This window comes from Pristis pectinata, chromosome 4 (assembly GCF_009764475.1).
Source record: "Pristis pectinata isolate sPriPec2 chromosome 4, sPriPec2.1.pri, whole genome shotgun sequence".
NCBI classification, from domain to species: Eukaryota; Metazoa; Chordata; class Chondrichthyes; order Rhinopristiformes; family Pristidae; genus Pristis; species Pristis pectinata.
Genome location: NC_067408.1, coordinates 90726897 through 90745284, shown reverse-complemented (window position 1 = coordinate 90745284; position 18388 = coordinate 90726897). Strand labels below are relative to the sequence as shown.

The following is an 18388-nucleotide window of genomic DNA, read 5'->3' as shown; positions in this document are numbered from 1 at the left end:
TCTGTAAATCCAAATCCTGACATTGCTCCTTCAAACCTGCAATGCTGCTTTTCTATGGGGCACTTGACTGAAGATGATTCGAAATAAATGCAAGATGGCATGAAGTTAGATATGCCCATTGCCATACAAACAGTATGCAGATGCCATGTCTTTGTATTGGATGTATTGAATATAACTGTTATTTAAACATAAGTTTTTGACGCTGGTTGATTTGCACAGTTTCAAATTGATTAGATTATGTGTGAGGATTTAATGTCACCTTAGCAACTGCAGGATTAGCCAGTAGAGTGACTCAGTTACCAAACAAAGTTGCAAAGAGGCCTATGTATTGGAACAGAAATTGACAATAAAAGTTCATTTTAAATGATTCTCATACAAAAAATGTTCAAATCAATAGCAACTGAACTCGCAGGACTTAAATCTCCATTATCAGTGTGAACTGCAACTGTTAAACTCTTGTAAATGTGATGAACTGATTCATTACCGAGTACAATGTAAAACAATGGTTGTTTTCTTTACTACATAGCCAAGATACTGGGCATGTTCAGAACTATGCACTGTCTTAAAGATTAAATACCCACAGTGCTCTTAAAATGGAAATGTACTAACATAGCATAACAATAAAACAACAGATCTAACATCTCCTGCTAGTTATCAATTGCACCAATAACTACCCACCTGCCTGCAATTAAACACAAGACTGGCTGATACAGGTTTCTCCTGTATCCAAGCGACACTCTGTTAAGCATGGAACTGGTCGTGCGCAGAGCTAGTCTGCAGTCATAGTCATAAAATAATTTTAACCCTCACCTGCCCCTATTGCACCCATTTTTGGGGTTAAGGTTCCCTTCATTGAGTGTGGAGTTTATGACATTGGAGGATTCAGCAGTGTCATTTAACTAATTTGGCACCGGCCCTAATGTGAAGCCAAGACACAGCTCAAGGTTAAGCTGAACATCATGTAATTTGCATATTATTTTGGAGCTCAGCAAATTATATTGACCTTGCCACATTAGAAGCAACAAACATAATCCTGCCAAAGACTATCTTGATAAGAAACAACAGACGACAAGTGTTGTAAAAATGGTGGCAGACTTGTAGTTTTGCATTTTTAGTTAAGCTACTTTGTTGCTAAGGTGATTCATTTTCATTATTATAATTATGCCTGTTTAGCTCCCGCCTGCATGCTAATGAATTATACTTAATGAAACAATACTCTTCTAGATGTTACACTAAGTTTCAAAACTTGATGCTATGCATTAAAAAAGTTTATTAAAATAGCCACAATGATTAACCAAAGTTGCTTCCATCATAGCAGTCCATTTTTGATATCATCCCCAGCTTCTTTTAAGCGAACCACAATGACTGAGCTAGCCTGATTTGGTTAGGGATAGCAACCAGTAGTCAACATCAGGTTTGCCCAAGGCCAACCTATAATCAAAGGCACTCATATGGAGAGCATTCATCTCTCTCTCTCTCTCTTTCTTTCTTTGGCTGCATTCCAGAACCATGCAATTCCTGTGAGAAACCAGTCTTTCCACACACAACTGTTTCCAGCTCTGCTTACGGTGACTCCCTTGCTCAAAGATTGCACGTACAGGATAGGTTTCATAAGTTTTTGTTAGAAAGAGGAATCAAATTAGTTAAGTCTAAATGCTGATTGCTCATCACTGGTCCAGAAACGCCACCAATGATGACTGCATAGCATCAATACTTTTGTGGAAGTTTCTGGTTTGCAAAGCTGTAAAATAAAGCAACATTGCATTATGGAAGTACTTTGCAATAGTACTTGTTTCACAATGCACTTAGCCACTGATTGCCATTTAATTCAGAAATATTAATGGCAGAATAAAGAGAAAGAACCAATATATATGTAAAAGAATATTCTAAAACCCTACATGCTTAAAGTTTCTTACTCATCCTATTAATATGGCCACTTAATGTGAAAACTAAAATGAATGAAATATCAATGGCAGCCATGAGGGACCTAAAAGTTGGAGGTCTGAAAGTCTCTCCATGCTGGGGAAGATGCATGAAAACAGTGCTCAATGTGGGGCTTGTAAGTTTTCTACAAGTCTCTCAGCAGCAAAATTCTAATACACACGCAGCACAACCCATCATGCATGTTAGGCCTTGGGTGAGGAAATTCAGTAAACAGTAATTCAGGTAGGCCCCCATATAGGCCTGGCAGGGCTAGGGAGGATTGAGCCTAGAATCAGGGTGGGGAGTGTTCATGGTAGGGATTAGAAGTGCCTGGATCATAGCACTCAGCAGCCTTGGTGGTGGGGTAGATTACGGGAAATGAAGCAGCATCGGGGCATGGTCGAGGTAGTGGCATTAGGGAATAGGGAAGGGCAGATGTAATTTAGCTATAGGGGATTTGGACATGAAATGATGGTGATGGGTTGGTTGGACGTGATTGTGTGTTGGAGCAGGTAGGTCAGGGAAAGACATACAATTGTGCTGTTACACATGATTGAGGCATTCTCTGATGGTGGGGAATGACCAAACAAATAAGCAGGAAATCTGACGACGTTGGCAATGAGGGGAATGGCAGTGAGAAGAAATAGTGTTATTTACTTAAAGCAAACTATCTACATAAAAAGAGACCATCCTCTCACAGTCCTAACAGTGGACAAGGCAAGATTGGGCTGCCTTTAACAATTGCTGAAGCAGGCTCCGGTCAGCTAAGGCCTGCTTCTCTGTGACTTGCGTGAAGCTTTCTTCAAATCTACTGGACAATTTTACGCATGACATCCAAACATACAAATGTGTGTAGCAGATATTTTGATACCTCTGTGTATGCCAGCCTCTCTTCTTGCATTTTCACTTCTGGGCTTTGTCACAAAGAACAAAGTGTTGAGCTACATAAAAAATTCCACCCCTTGGAGTTTCTGCTGTTATTGTAATGAAATACAGTAATCAAAGATGCTGTCTTTTATAGAAAAAGTCTTACTGGGATAGTTTGACAATGATATTGTTTTTAAGGCAGTCTAAAATATTACAAGTTTGTTTGATGCAAATGTTCTTGTAGTCCACAGGTTGTGTTCTATGACTTTGAATTTATTACATACATGTTATGCCTCTGTGACTGAGGAAAATACAAAAAAACTGTCACACTGGTTACTGATTTGCATTTTCCAGACGTCAATTTAAAAGTACCATAGTTACAGCCAGTGGTGAGAGAACTATTTTGTGGTAATGTGTGAATTGAAAGAGAACAAAATAATTTCAAAGAGGAGAAGAAAACACTCACATCAAAATATTTCACACAGAATGAAGAATGTCGTTGGTTTTCTTTCCATTTTTTTGTCATTAAAAAACATTTGCCCTTCTGTCAACAGAACAGTGAGTATTTCTAAAATTGAATTATATTAAATCTATTTCCCATTCCTGTCTAGGTGCCTTGAGCTACACATCCATGTTCCTTTCAATGCCTTGTGTTAGCAAAGGCATTGGCACTTTTTCAATCTTGAAGAAACGGAGAGGAAATCTATCTCCTGTGGATGGGTCTCAAAATACTTGGATTTACAAACTTTGGTCATGGGCCAATGGCTTTTAAAAGGGAATAAGGTGGAAGAAATTACACCTTGGTAATTGAAATAATTCCCATTACATTCTGCTTTTCACAACATCACACTACAAAGTATTGTACATTAAGTTGAAGTACCTAATGCATAGCACTGCAATAGACTGATTCTGTTGAAAGCAATAAGAAGCAAGAGTTGTAATTATACAACAGCATTCATTATCTCAAGATGTCCAAAAATACCTTGTAGCCAATGAAAACACTTTGAAATTGAAGTCACTGTTTGGAAATACAACACTCAATTTGTGCAGTCATGAGATAATGAGCAGATAATACGTTTTAAAGTAACATTGATAAATGAATAAATATCAGCCTGGATACTGGGGCGACCTTCCACACTCTTTAAAAGATCTCATGACATTATTTAAATCTTTCCAGAAGTATAGAAGGGACCTTGGTAATATATATGAAAGATGGTATATCTCCAACAGTTCACCTCTCCATCATTATGGATAGGGTGTCAGGTTAGATTCTGTTCCCAAAATTTCTGGAGTGGATATGGATCTCAATCTCTGACTCAGAGATAGAAGTGCCACCACTGATCTATAGCTGATACCATAAACATGGTCAAAGTTAGTCATTTTAGAACATAAGTCTTGTTAAGTGAAAACATATATTGGAATCAGTAAGTCTTAGGCTGATCTATTCTGAAATATGGATAAGATGCACATATACTGCATTAAATAATCAAATTATGTTTTATGCAGAGGAATTCAAGAGGTATTGATTCTATTCAAAACATCATGGCTCATCAGTACCTCAACTTGATGTACCCACTTTTGTTCCCACGCTACTGATGGGTTAACTCTTGACCAACTAAAACTAGTTGGCATGAGTGACCTGAAACATTGGTTGGACCCAGCCACTGCCTTATAGCAATTCCCTGCAGAAGCCCTATGGTCTCATTTATCTTTTGTGGCTCTCAATGCACTTGCAGCTCAAGTGTCACAAGAATGTTTCCCACTTTTTCTCTAAAGATCAGAGATATTAGAAATTGTTGAAAAAAGTGTAAATAATTTTCACAAGTTAAAGTGTTAAACAACTTAATTAAAATATACATTGTAACTGATGTTAAATTAATTGCAAACATTAATATTAATTAAAATAAACTAGGGTAAGAAAACAAACTATTTGCCTTCATATATCTTTTAATAAAGGTCTATGACCCATTCAAATGAATGGAAGTGCAGAAGGCTTGTCAGCTATAGCTGGAGTAAGGTAACTGCCCCTCATTAAGTCATGCTGTGAATTTCCAACATGTTATGTTTTATTTCAGAATTCTGTTATTTGTTAATAATATCTAGTGATGTTAATTATGAAATTTTCATGGGAATGAGTCCTTGGAAATGTATCCAGATATCCACTGTATAAAAATAAGAGATTTTTGATTTCACTCCTCAATAACACTAGTTGCAGTTCTAACCTTTCCTAGATCCTATTATCAAAGAAAGTAGTTTCTTTGCCTCTCACTTATTAAATCATATGATTTAAAAAGTGTCTGCATGGGTTTCCGCCGGGTGTTCTGGTTTCCTCCCACGTGCTAAAGATGTACGGGTAGGTTAATTTGGGGTTTTTAAAATGGGCGGCGCAGACTCGTTGGGACGGAAGGGCCTGTTACCACGCTGTAAATAAAATTGAAAAAAAAATATGGGATCACCCTTCAACCTTCTAAATTCAAGGGAGTATCTGCCAAATTCATGCACAATCTCTTTTCATAATTTCTGTGCTGTAATCCTTTGAGGTCTCATAGATTTCTAGTTTAAGAAAATGAAATTACCTTATTGTAGGGACTTTTCCATGGCATTTTTAGTGTTTTCATTTATTAGCTGGCTTGGATGAGATTTGTATTTATTTGATTGTTTTTTAATGTTGTTTATATAAAAAGAAATACAAAAAAATACTTTGCATGTTTTTTTAACAAAATGCAGAAGAATTGTTGTTTATTGTTAAATTAAAGATGTGTTTGAAAACATTCACTAATCTGGACCAGAATTTTACAAAAGAGCCAGAAATGTGGTTTGTCCAACATTTCTTCATTTTTAAATAGCATCATCATCATATTGTGCTTTACCTGCCTGTGTGTGTGATAATGGACAATTCACGAGTTTGTTCAGTACCAGTAGCTACAGTGTAAATGCAGCATTATGTCATGTATTGATTTCACCATTCTGACTTTCAAGTCAGTATGACAAACAAAAATCAGTGCTTTAGAAAACAAGATACTGCCAATGGTTAGCTATTAGCTGTTGTTGGCAGCAGTAAAATCAGCTAATTCAAGTTTCCAGTACTTCAGAGGTTGGAGGAACCAATGGGGCAACTCTCCAAATTTGAAATTTGAACAATTATCTCCTTGTGTGATGTAATATGTAACTGGTTCCCTGAGAAGTCCCCAATTTATCACTTTCAGTAGACCAGTGGAGAGTGAGGTATACTCAAGATCAATCTATATGGTCATTGTTTCTCAGAGTAGGAATTTACCACACATTTATATTGAATTTTTCCTGTGGTTCTTCTCCATTGTTCAGTGCTGTACCTTAGGGTGCTGAACTGCACAAGAACAGTGGTCAGCATAGAATAACACAACATCTTATAGCATTACTCTTCACATTCTCATTTACCCAGTTTTCTTCTGTCTGTACTGTTGCTGAGGTAACCACTACACTGACAGCAACCCTGCACTATACACCACTGTACCAGTCCCAGATTGAAATCCTAGCTATTCTCTGTCTGCCAAACTTGCCGCAGCATGTGGACTGAGTGATTCATGATCTCATTGCAGATTTCTCATTCTAACTCATATCCTGTGTACATTTCTCCTTCGGTGGTTATTCCATGATGAGGACATAAATATTTGTTATAGCTGTGTTGTAACTAAAGAGCCAACCGTATTGTTCCTGGCTTTCCACATTTGCTTCTGACTGCTTTCAAGGATGTGAGATCGCTGAGGCATTTGTACCCTCCCCTCACCTGAGGGTACAAGTACACTCAGAAACAGTTTTAGCATCACCACCAACCAGGAGCTGCACAGGATGGAGCAAGGGGGAGTTGGGCAGCATCCAGATGGAATTGGCCCCGTTGGAGGGAGCACAGGGCATGTGACTACCTTAATGAGAAGAAGTGCATAGAAGAATGTCCTTCATCAAAGAGAATGTAGAGCCACATCATTTTGCTTCACTCTACGCTAACGAAGAAGGTGGTCCTGAAGACAATTTTAATGGCAACATGTTGTTTTAGGTATAAGGGAACCCATGCATTAAAGTGGAGTAGGGATGTGCATTTACCAACATACTGGTGCACTTAACAGTAGAGCTGGGGATTTTGTCACCTTTGATTCATAGCAAGGTAGCAGTGCGGTACGGGAACCCATTCCCCTGGCTTGTGTAAAGCCAGGGGTGATAGATGGCACCTTTTATGCTTGAACAGCTCTAGCTCTTCGGAATGTGTGACTTGCACATGACGGCAATAAAAAAATACTCCACTTGTACTATGCTGGAAATTACCATGTTGCTTCCAACCTTACTGGTGTTCACTCTCATTAACTTCTTCAAGAAGGGATTGTACCTTACAATCCTATGCCCGTTCCTGTGGGTACTAACCTAAATAAAAGTAGTATGAACAACAGCAGGGGTATATTTCTTTACAGCATAGAAAAAAGCCATTTGGGTCCATTCAGTTCATGCTGGCTCTCAAAAGCAATCCCATTCCTCTACTTGTAGCCTATGCCTCCACACATGCCCATTAACTTGGCTGATTCTCCTACCTACCTTCACTTGGGGGAATTTAGAATAACCAATTAACCTAACAACCGGCACATCTCTGGGATGCAGGATGAAACCAGAAAACCCTGGGGAAACCCGCACAGTCACCGGGTGAAAGTACAAACTGCACACAGCCAGCACCAGAGGTCAATATTGAAACCAGGTTGCTGGAGCTATGAGCTAGTAGCAGGAGCTGCTGTGCCTCTGTGTTACCACATAATGAAGTGTGTTATAATGAGGCCATGCTTCTGAAAGAATGGTTATTGATGGAGCCATTGGGTTCTTAAAGGGGTGAATTTGCTTCCTTAATAGCCATGGAATCTGCAGCATGGCTTGGCTTGTATGCCTTGTTAGTCATAATCTGTTGCCCCCTGCAGTATTTTGGGGTTTATCATTGCTCAGGAAATGGCAATAACAGCTTTGGCAATGGAAGCATATGAAAACTCCTTAGTAACCACTGTAAATAGCATCAAAACACAGTTAATCACTGAAGTCTTGTTGTCTATTCAATGCAATCTACGTTTGGCACGGAGGATTTAACAACTCATCCCCCATGTGCAATTAAAGGCTAGCCCTTTAACCCAATACGCATTCAATAGCATAACAGCATATCAGCTCTCGTACTCCAATGTAGCCAGTGGGATGAGCCACTGTAAAATGATTGCATTTTCTGCTGCATTATTTGAACCTAGAGTTGCCAGCATTTTATTCCAATAAGGGACAGATTGTGTGTGGGGTCTGTTGGTAGGACTGGTGTTGGGCAGCACCACAGTAACTCCACTATACAACAGAAGATCCCGGGACTATGTTAGGCCAGTGGAGCAAATTGTCTCCTGCAAGTGTGAGCTCTGCCAATTAGCTGTTCCTGAAATCTGACCATAAGTCTCCAAAGGTGTGAATCATTCTGAAAAAAATATATCTAAAAGTTAAGTAGTTTTTCTCAAAAAGTTGGTTGTGCACAATTTAATCTAAAAATCAAACATTTCAAAGTGCTCCATGTCAGGAGTACATGCAGTTCCTCACTTCCAACCTAAAAACACTGTCCTTGGCAGCATTAGGTTCGTCAGGGAATCACTCAGTTTTGCACACTTGTGCACAAAGTCCCTGACGTATGCTAGAGCTCAGTTTCACAAGGTGAATATAACATTATCAGATTTCACCGGAGCGATCTGCACATTTACTAGCTTATACTTCAATGGCAGTAGTATTCTATCCTATTGTGAAAAATCAAAGAAACTGCCAATGTGGAAAATCTGAAATGAAAATGCTGGAAAAACTCAGCAGGTCAAGCAGCATCTGTGGAAAGTGAAACATTAACTGTTTCTCACAAATTCTTGGCCTGACCTGCTATTCTTGTTGATCTATCCCCAGCACTAAGAGTAAAAGAAGAGGAGCTGGCATCAAAAGATCCAAAATGATTTCTCAATGAGGATGAAGTGGGAGAACAGGAAAGCTGTTACTTCCTTGTGAGCTATGACAATGATAACTAGGAGCGGGATGTTCGAGAAGGAGAGGAATTTGGATTCAAAATTACATTAAAAGATATTATCCTGCTGGCACGCTCCATACCTATTGTCCATGTCAACCATTTTTTCTTCCAGGAAACCTTGGGTGAAGTTGCTCGAGTTGAATTGGGTTAGAAGCTGTTTTATGTATAGGAAGTTATATTTCTAAAGGCTAAAATTTATGTCAACGTGGTAGAAAGGGATTTAGGTGGCTTGAAGGTCTGAGTCAAATGCGTGGAATGTTATCTTTAGGAGGATTTTATGCAGTTTATCAATGTTTTGAAATCTTTAGTGGTGCTCAGAGTAACTGTCAATGTAAGCAGACAGAACAAGTTTATGAGGGTAATGGGAAGGGAATCACTTGGTATAAGGAGCACTGGGGGAAAATTGTGGAACCTGGAAGCGATGGAAAGGTAACAGTGAGGTACATGGCAGAAATGGGAGCAGGGTCACAGGCTATGAGAGCAGCGGGACACAGTGTTGGGACCTGGGAGCATAAGCATCATTGTTTGGAGGAATATTGGGCTTGACTGTGCTTTACCCACCCTTCCACCTGCACCTACCTGCTGTGGAAGCCCTGTGGCTACACTGATATTTTGTGACAACATGACTACCAACAACTATGAGGCCTCAGGTCAATGGCCATTCTGCAAATGGAGCGGACGCAAGTGGTGACCAGGCCGCTAAGTGTTGCATCTTGTGGCACACACCCCACCCACCCTGACAGCCTTTGACAGCACAACCTGCACTGTTTTCAAATGTCTGACAATCAGAAACTTTTAAAAGTAGTTGAAATTGATTTAAGTATTAGAAACTATTTACAAATCATTTATTTAACATTAAATATTAATTAATGCATAAATATACAGTAAAATAATGAAAAATCAGCAAGAAACCTGGCTAAGGTAACCCTTTTAATTAAGATTTACGATCCCGATCAATTGGGTGGGGCTGCAGACCTGCTTAGCTGTTGCTGAGAAGTACCTGGGAGCAAGGATTGTCCTGTGATTTAGGGGTTTAAGTGAGGATTTTTTTGCCAAGATAGTAAAGTGGTCTTCAATTAAAATAAGGCAAAACTTAAGGCCACTCAAGAACTACAGATTTTTAAGGTTTCATGATTCCCCATTTATATTATTCTTTGATTTTAAACAAGGTATCACAGAGTGACTCAAACGATGAGATAGTTTAGCCAGCTAAGGATGGTGTATTGCTGAGGGGTCAGATACAAAGTGTATCCAGCCCCTTGGCTCCATAAGTAATGGAATGCCCCTGGATTTAAAGTGCGAGTGTCTGGAAATTTAAAGGGCCACATATATTTCCTCTGCATTCACAGGCAGAGGGTTGCAGGACTCTCTGCAAAACAAACCATTGGTACGCTGACCCAAAATAGGATCCCACCACATTCCCCAGATGGCTTCAGCAGGTTCCTCTGAAAATATAGTGGCTGGATAAACCAGAAGAAATTCTGCAAATAGGGAAGTGGTTTCACGTTTAAGAAAAATATAGGAGAAAGACGTGACAAAAGAGATGGGAACAAAAATATTCATCGCCCAGGTGTCACTGGAAGGAACCCTCTCATCAAGGCTTTTCCTGCATAAGATAGTCCACACTCAATGATCTCTGACACTCTTCAGAGTGAGCTCATGCAACTGCTTGACTGTGGTGCTTTCAAAGTCACAGAATAAGGCATCACCATCACCCTCAGAAACCTCACCTTAAGACCTTTCTGGGCTGGTTCAGCTGCAATATGTCACATATGGCACATTGTTGCATAACCGAAATCAAAATTTCTCAACTGTCATTGTGTAGAACCTTTGATTTTTGGTTAAAGCAACTTCAGCATTCAGAGTTGGCAGAGCATTTAGCCACATTGCAGGGTCCCCCAATATAAGCCTTCAGAAAGAGCACTCATGCCCATACAGGCACCTTCCTGGCAACTTCCTGCCAGGAGAAAATGCCTCCTGCACTTGTGTTCTTCAGTGGCTCATGCGGCTTCCCCTACTCCGGTGAAAGGACTCTGACCTGCCCCCACCACTCCCAACATTGGAGCATGCATTCATTCCTGGCCAATAGACCTAGTAGCGGGAAGAGAGGTGCTTCTAGGGTGGTGTGATCCTTTAATGGTTACTTCCTAAAGTCAAAGCTGTGAGGATGCATGCTGGTGGCACAAGAAAATTGTACCTGGGAGCCCAAATGACTACTTTCACAATTTGTTTTGGAACTTTTAAAAACAGCACTGGGGAGATGGCTTGTATGCCAATAAATTGGAACAGATGAATCTCTATGCTTCAATGTCTCGGCTCGCATGAAGCAAAGTAATCAGAGAAAGGAACCAAAGTGCAGTGTGAGTCACTGTCTGCAAGCAAGGAACAGAACGTTGGGAAATATATGCTGGTATCAATAAAACACTTCTTGTCAATTTTGTTGTATGAGTAATAGGATTCAGATGTATAATAGTGAAAGCAATCTGTATATGTGGTGCCCCCTCATGGTTACCTTAGAAATAGAACTTAAAAAAGTAATGATTATGGAGCTACTTCCTTGCAGCCACATGTTGAGAATCAATAAATATAAAGTCTGGGTGAATACGCAGCCCAACTGAATATTTTGTAAGGAAATCCCACTTCTTTTTTCATATTTGTCCAGTCTAGTTTTAACTGACTGAGCAACAGCATTGAAACAGCTAAGCCAGAAACTGTCACTAATTCTCACTACTCCCTACTATTCCTGATAACGACAATATGCTCACAACCATGGCATGAGAAAATAAATGTATTATTTAGAAATCTTTTTAATTAAATGTGAGTATTTAGGGTAAAAAGTGAAAACTCTGGGCAAGTCTAGCTATAAACAACTTTGTTAGTAACAAAAACAGAAAATGTTGGACATATTCAGTAAGTCAGGCAGCATCTGTGGAGAGAGATGCTGAGTTAACATTTCAGGTCAATGAACCTTCATCAGAATTTTGTTAGTAGCCTGAACTAATCAGCTGAACAGCTGGGTTTTATTTAAACTGACATATCTAAAATTATTAAAAAGTGGAATGAAAAGTACTCTTAACAAGATAGCAAACTATAATGTGTTACAGAGCAAAGTTTAATACTTTTTCAATTCTGAAAACTCAGCTTTCCACCCTTGCGAATTTAAAATGAGTAATATGTTTGATTTTAAATGCCAGTGTTAAGCCTAAACAATGGATAAGGTCACCAATTATGGAAACATGAAAGACAATCTTTTGACACCCGGGTATTTCAGTTGGTGAAGCAGCCTTTCATGCTTTTGATTTGTATTTAGTGAGATGCCTAGCAGCTGTCAATCCATGGGTCATGTGGAATCCCAGAGTCAACTTGTTGGATTCACTAACCCCAGTCACTCACTTGTTTAATTGGGTCTTCCCAACAAAAGGGACAAATGACAGCTTACTTTTCATACTTATGTTTGAATCATCTGATCTCAGTTAATGTCCTTAAGGCAGTATGTCTTGTGCCCCGAGCTAGAGTGTGGGAAAATGAAAAAGGATGCCTGTCCTGGTAGAAAATGCATGTATCTGAATGGTAGCTGAGGTGAGGATTGGATCTAATTTTGAGGTTCCCTCTGATCAAATTGTTTCATAGTAGCACAGGAATTACAGCACAGGAGAAGACCATTTGGCCCATCTTGTCCTTGAGCATCACTCACCTTGCTAGCTTTCATGCAAAGAATTTGTGAATCAAATAAAGAGCTACAATGCTGCAAAAATAGTTTGTTATTTATTCCTTATATTTCATAACTGTAGGCTTACAGGCCAAAATAAAATTAAATGTAAATAACTAAAATGCGGTACAAAGTGGCAGTTCACACAAAGAATCACAGCTGTGTCGGCGCAGACTTTTATGTTTCTTTCAATAGAGAAAGCATTTTGTGCAGTTGGAAAATTGCCTTTTGCTACAGACACAGCGTGGGGCCTGAGTAAAAATCCTGAGACATCTGTTCCATTTTGTTGCCTGTATTACCTTCTGACATTTATCCCCCTCCCCCAACACTGAGACTGCTAGCTGTTTATAACCAAAAATCATCCAGGAGCATTTTCCAAGAGTCAGACAATAAATTTTACTTTTTACTGTATTTTGAACAAAATAGAACAGATTTGGGAGGGGTTGGCGGGATTGGTGAGAGGGTGAGAATTGGGGGTAACAATGGATAAGAGAGAGTTGACCTGGATATACCTCATGTCTCTCAATTTTGGCTAAATCTTGCGATATGCAGCATTTTAGTTCTGGCAAAGCTTCTTTGCATAACTAGAATCCATAGAGTTGCAAGAAGCTGGAATTAAAAGAGCGTAAGATATTGCTGCTGTTGGGTTTCCATATATTGTCAATCTTTGAACTCCAATTTTAGCTGGCAGTGATGTGGCACTGTGCTCAATTCATTTGGTTGGCAATCATAGTGATCTTAAGCTACGCAATGAAAAAGTTAAAAACAGCATTCATTCATCATGAGACAAAAGTAATTGGCAAGCAAAGAAAATTGTGTGGTTGGAATTTGGGTTTGAGTGCTGCTGAGTATGCTGGGATGAAAGTTTCCTCTCTTTTCCCACTGCCAGGGATATGAATCAATACATTTCAATATTTCAATCTAGCAGTAGCCCACAGCATCAAACATTCTGGATTTTCAATCTGCATAAAGATCAGTGGCTATGGAAGATGGGTTGCAAAAGCAGGGGAGGGATTGGGCATAATTATAGTATATTAATGTTAATCAGTTTACTTTCCAACCAACCTCCATGATACCTATTCTGAAAGTATTTGGCACTGATTGAATTAAATATTATTTCGTTCTCCTGTACCCAGATCCTTTATATCGATGAATAAAATATTAGTGAATACTACTGAAAAAAGATAATAATGTAAAAGATCTGTGAGAAAGGAATATTATTTGCGCTAACACTTCACATTTACAACATTTGTGACATTAAAGGTATGCAAACATGGCAACATTGAAAGGGTTGTGGTGGTTCTAGATCTACAGCCTTGATTAATAGAAAAGAAGCCCTCTCCCTAAGTTATTCAGCGACACTAATTATTGTAACATTATATCTTGAAGACTATACTTTTTGACTTGTAGAAAATGTTGGTTCAAATGTTACTGAGGCTTAAATAATTGATTACTTTGTAGTAGAAACGCAAAATTTGATATTAACAGTGACAGCTGTTATTATTCCAATTTTGACATCTCTGCTTAAATCACGTAAAGTGGGGATTATTCTAATTTGTCAAAGGAGATTAGGAATTTATCCATCAATTTGCAATGGGCAGGTGCCTGGTCAACTGTGCTACGTGTGACAGTTGTGATTAGTTCTCATCTCAGAGATTTTAGTTCTGATTTTCACAATGCACACAAACCATCAGGATGTGTGGCGAGCTCTGTGATGGCAGCAATGTGAATCACTTGAGTCTCATTTCAGTATGATAGAAATATTGCCCACCTGATCACATTGGGATATTGACAAATTGCCCATTTTCATCACGCAAAGTCTCCCAGGGCCATTTAAAATGAGATTACATTTACTGATGCCAATTTTTATTTGTAACACACTAGAGTGAATTATCTTCACAGCAATGAATTGCAGCACTGTTGCTGCACTCTAGATGCCTTCCTAGGAGGACATTAGGCAAAGAGGGAGGTAAATTTTCCCAGAAACTGCAGGAGTATCCTTTCCATTATCCATATCCTTTCGTTCATAGAATGTGGCCATTGCAGGCCAAGAGAGAGAGCATTGTCCATCCCTGATTGCCCTTGAACTGTGTCATACTAAAGGCTGGGTCACATGGGCCGAACTGGGTAAAGACAGCAGATTACCTTCCCTTGAGGATGATAGTGAACCAGATGGGTTTTCAAAACACATTAATTTTTTTCATACTCACCATTAACTTTATATTCAAGGTTTATTTAATTAACTGAATTTAAGCTACTTAGCTGCTGTGGTCTCATTTGTAATCTGATTCACAGAGTCATACAGCATGGAAACAGGCCCTTTGGCCCAACTCGTCCATGCTGACTGTATTGCCCAGCAAACTAGTCCCATCTACCCGCGTTTGGCCCATAGACCTCTAAACCCTTCCTACCCATGTACTTGTCTAGATGGCTATTAAATGTTGCTAATGTGCCTGTCTCAACTACTATTTCTGGCAGCTCATTCCAAATATGCACCACCCTTTGCGTGAAGAAGCTTCCCCTGATGTCCCTTTTAAATCTCTTGCCTCTGATCTTAAACCTAAGCCTTCTTGTTTTTAGCACCCCCTCCCTGAGAAAAAAGACTGTGCACTTTCACCCTGTCTATGCCTCCCATGATCTTATATATCCCTATCAGGTCACCCCTCAACCTCCTACATTACAGGGAATAAAGTCCTAGTCTATGCAACCTCACCCTGTAACTCAGGACCCCAAGTCCAGGCAACAGTCATGACTGTGTGGCCAGATTCTGCTCTAACTCCATCTACAAGTTGCAGATGATACCACTATTGTAGGCTGTATCTCAATAGCGATGAGTCGGAGTACAGAAGGAGATAGAGAGCTTAGTGGAATGGTGTCATGACAACAACCTTTCCCTCAATGTCTACAAAACTAAAGAGCTGGTCATTGACTTCAGTAAAGGGGGCGGAGTACATTCACCTGTCTACATCAATGGTGCTAAAGTCGAGAGGGTTGATAGCTTCAAGTTCCTGGGAGGTGAACATCACCAGCAGCCTGTCCTGGTCAAATCACGTAGATGCCACAGCCAAGAAAGCTCACCAACGCCTCTACTTCCTCAGGAGGCTAAAGAAATTTGGTTTGTCCCCTTTGACTCTCACAACTCTTACCGATGCACCATAGAAAGCATGCTATCAGGATGTATCACGGCTTGGTACGGCAACTGCTCTGCCCAAGACTGCAAGAAGCTGCAGAGAGTTGTGGACACAGCCCAGCGCATCACGGACACGAGCCTCCCCTCCTTGGACTCTGTCTTTACCTCTCGTTGTCTTGGTGTAGCAGCCAGCATAATCAAAGACCCCACCCACCCAGGACATTCTCTCTTCTCTCCTCTTCCGTCGGGTAGAAGATACAGGGGCCTGAGGGCACGTACCACCAGACTTAAGGACAGCTTCTACCCCACTGTGATAAGACTATTGAACGGTTCCCTTATACAATGAGATGGACTATGACCTCACGATCTACCTTGTTGTGACCTTGCACCTTATTGCACTGCACTTTCTCTGTAGCTGTGACACTTTACTCTGTGCTGTTATTGTTTTTTTACCTGTACTACATCAATGCATTCTGTACTAACCCAATGTAACTACACTGTGTAACGAATTGACCTGTACGATCGGTTTGTAAGACAAGCTTTTCACTGTACCTCGGTACAAGTGACAATAATAAACCAACACCAATACATCCTGGTAAATCTTTTCTGCACTCTTTCTAGTTTAATAATATCTTTCCCATAATAGGGTGAGCAAAACTGTACACAGTACTCGAAGTGCAGCCTCACCAACGTCTTATATAACTGCATCATAACTTCCCAACTCCTGTACTCAATGCCCTGATTGCCCTAATTAATGAAGGCCAGCATGCCAAATGCCTTCTTCACCACCCTATCTACCTGTGATGCTGCTTTCAGCGAATTATGCACTTGCACTCCTTGGTCCCTCTGTTCCATAACCACTACCCAGGGCTATATCATTCACTGTACAAGTCCTACCCTGATTTGATCGCCCAAAACGCAGTACCTCATACTTATCTGGATTGAAAGCCATTTGCCAATCCTCGGCCCACACACCTTGCTGATCAAGATTCCCCTGTAATTTTTCATAACCACCTACTTTAGTATCATCCGCAAACTTACTAACCATGCCTTGTAAATTCACATCCAAATTTCTTATATAAATTACAAACAACAAAGGTCTCAGCATCGACCCCTGCGGCACACCAACAACTCTCAACCATCATCCTCTGCTTCCTAACACTGGCTTCCTAACACTGAGCCAATTATGAATCCAATCCGCTATCTCCCCCTGGATCCCATGTGATCTAATCTAACCTTCCAGACCAGCCCGCCATGAGGGACCTTGTCAAAGGCCTTGCTGAAGTCCATATCCAATCTATACCATTGTATCACAATTCCCCCTGAGCTCTGCTGGCAGAGACAGATCAAGGGAGACTTGACGAAGATCTCTTAGCTCTATTGTACAAGTCAGTGATGAGATTTTCTGGGGCACAATGTAAAATAAAAGCTGACTACCCCTCACAATAGATTGGAAAGCCAGCCAAGAAGTTTGGGCACCATGGAGGAATTCACTTCAGGCCTATGTGGTGTCATCTCTCAAAGCATTAACATTCTGCAGTCAGCTGTGGAGAGACTGACCATGTCCAGGGACACAGTGTTTTGACTATCGCAATGGCAAACTTAAAACCGGTGCAGTTATATCTGCATCATTCACATCGTCTTTCTGTCCGCTGCCATTTTAACTGTACAGATTTGTGGAATTCCATGGAGTTTTGAGCTCCACCCAGGAGAGATGTCTGTTCACCTTGGGCAGATTGGCAGATCAAAGTGATGAGGACTGTGATTGGATTATTCCTCTTCTGTAATCTGCAGTCCTGCAGATCATTGAACGTGAAGAGTCCTAGCTCATTGGACTGACAAGTCATGTGATGAAATTCAATTTGTTGCTTTCTTTCAAGATCTTGGCCTATCTGCTTTTCCACCATCTTCCCAGCCCAGTACGCATCAGTAGATACCAGTAAGTCAGCAAGGTCAGACTGTCTTAGTGGCAGCCAAGGTGAAATAACTCACTGCTGGGCTCTCACAAGCTCAATTGTCTAGTGGTCACTGGTATAGATGTCCCAACAGGAATTTCCAGCAACAGCAGCTTCCCACAGAGGCCTCTAATGGAGCAGCTTAAGAAAAGCTTTATATTTGATCCAACTCTTTATGAGAAAGGTTTATGATACAATGATCTGACATACACCTTGACTTACTAGTGCAAATACTTAGTTAAAATGCAGCTGACAGGAAGACAATGTGAGTGGAGCAGATGTGCTCCACACCAGCTTTAAGTAGCTATTCTGCGCTGTTGGATAAACATGAGAGATCCCTGACTCAAGGAAACTTTAGAGATCTGCTAATTTTTAATGCTAATCTAACCAAAGTGGCAGATCTTTAATTAAGTATTTACCATGTGATTTTTCCTGTCTGAACAGGTGGATTATCTCAGGAGTCTGGAAAGCAAATTACATTGCACATGCTGGAATCTGAAACAAAAACAGAAGTGTTCAAAGAACTCAGCCAGTCATGCAGCATCTGTGGAAAGAGAAATCAGTCACTGTTTAAGGTCAGCAACCCTTTCTCAGAACTGGGGGAAAGAGTGGAGAATTTACAGTTTTAAATCGTTCGAGGTTTAACATTTTTGAATTCTAACATACTAACATTTTTACTTTTATTTTACGTATTATCATAAGTAGTGATTAATAAAATAGTTTTAACACTAATCATGCTCAGTGTGTTTCTTTTGTTG

At 40.1% G+C, this 18388-nt stretch overlaps 1 long non-coding RNA gene across 1 annotated transcript in view; it reads left to right on the top strand.

Moving 5' to 3' along the window:
* The window catches only part of LOC127570075 (uncharacterized), a 34035-nt gene extending 15927 nt beyond the window's left edge, over positions 1-18108 (top strand). The window contains exon 3 of the long non-coding RNA XR_007956296.1: positions 18075-18108. This is a non-coding gene — a long non-coding RNA (uncharacterized LOC127570075). The remainder of the gene's footprint in view (positions 1-18074) is intronic.
* Positions 18109-18388: the final 280 nt, after the last annotated feature.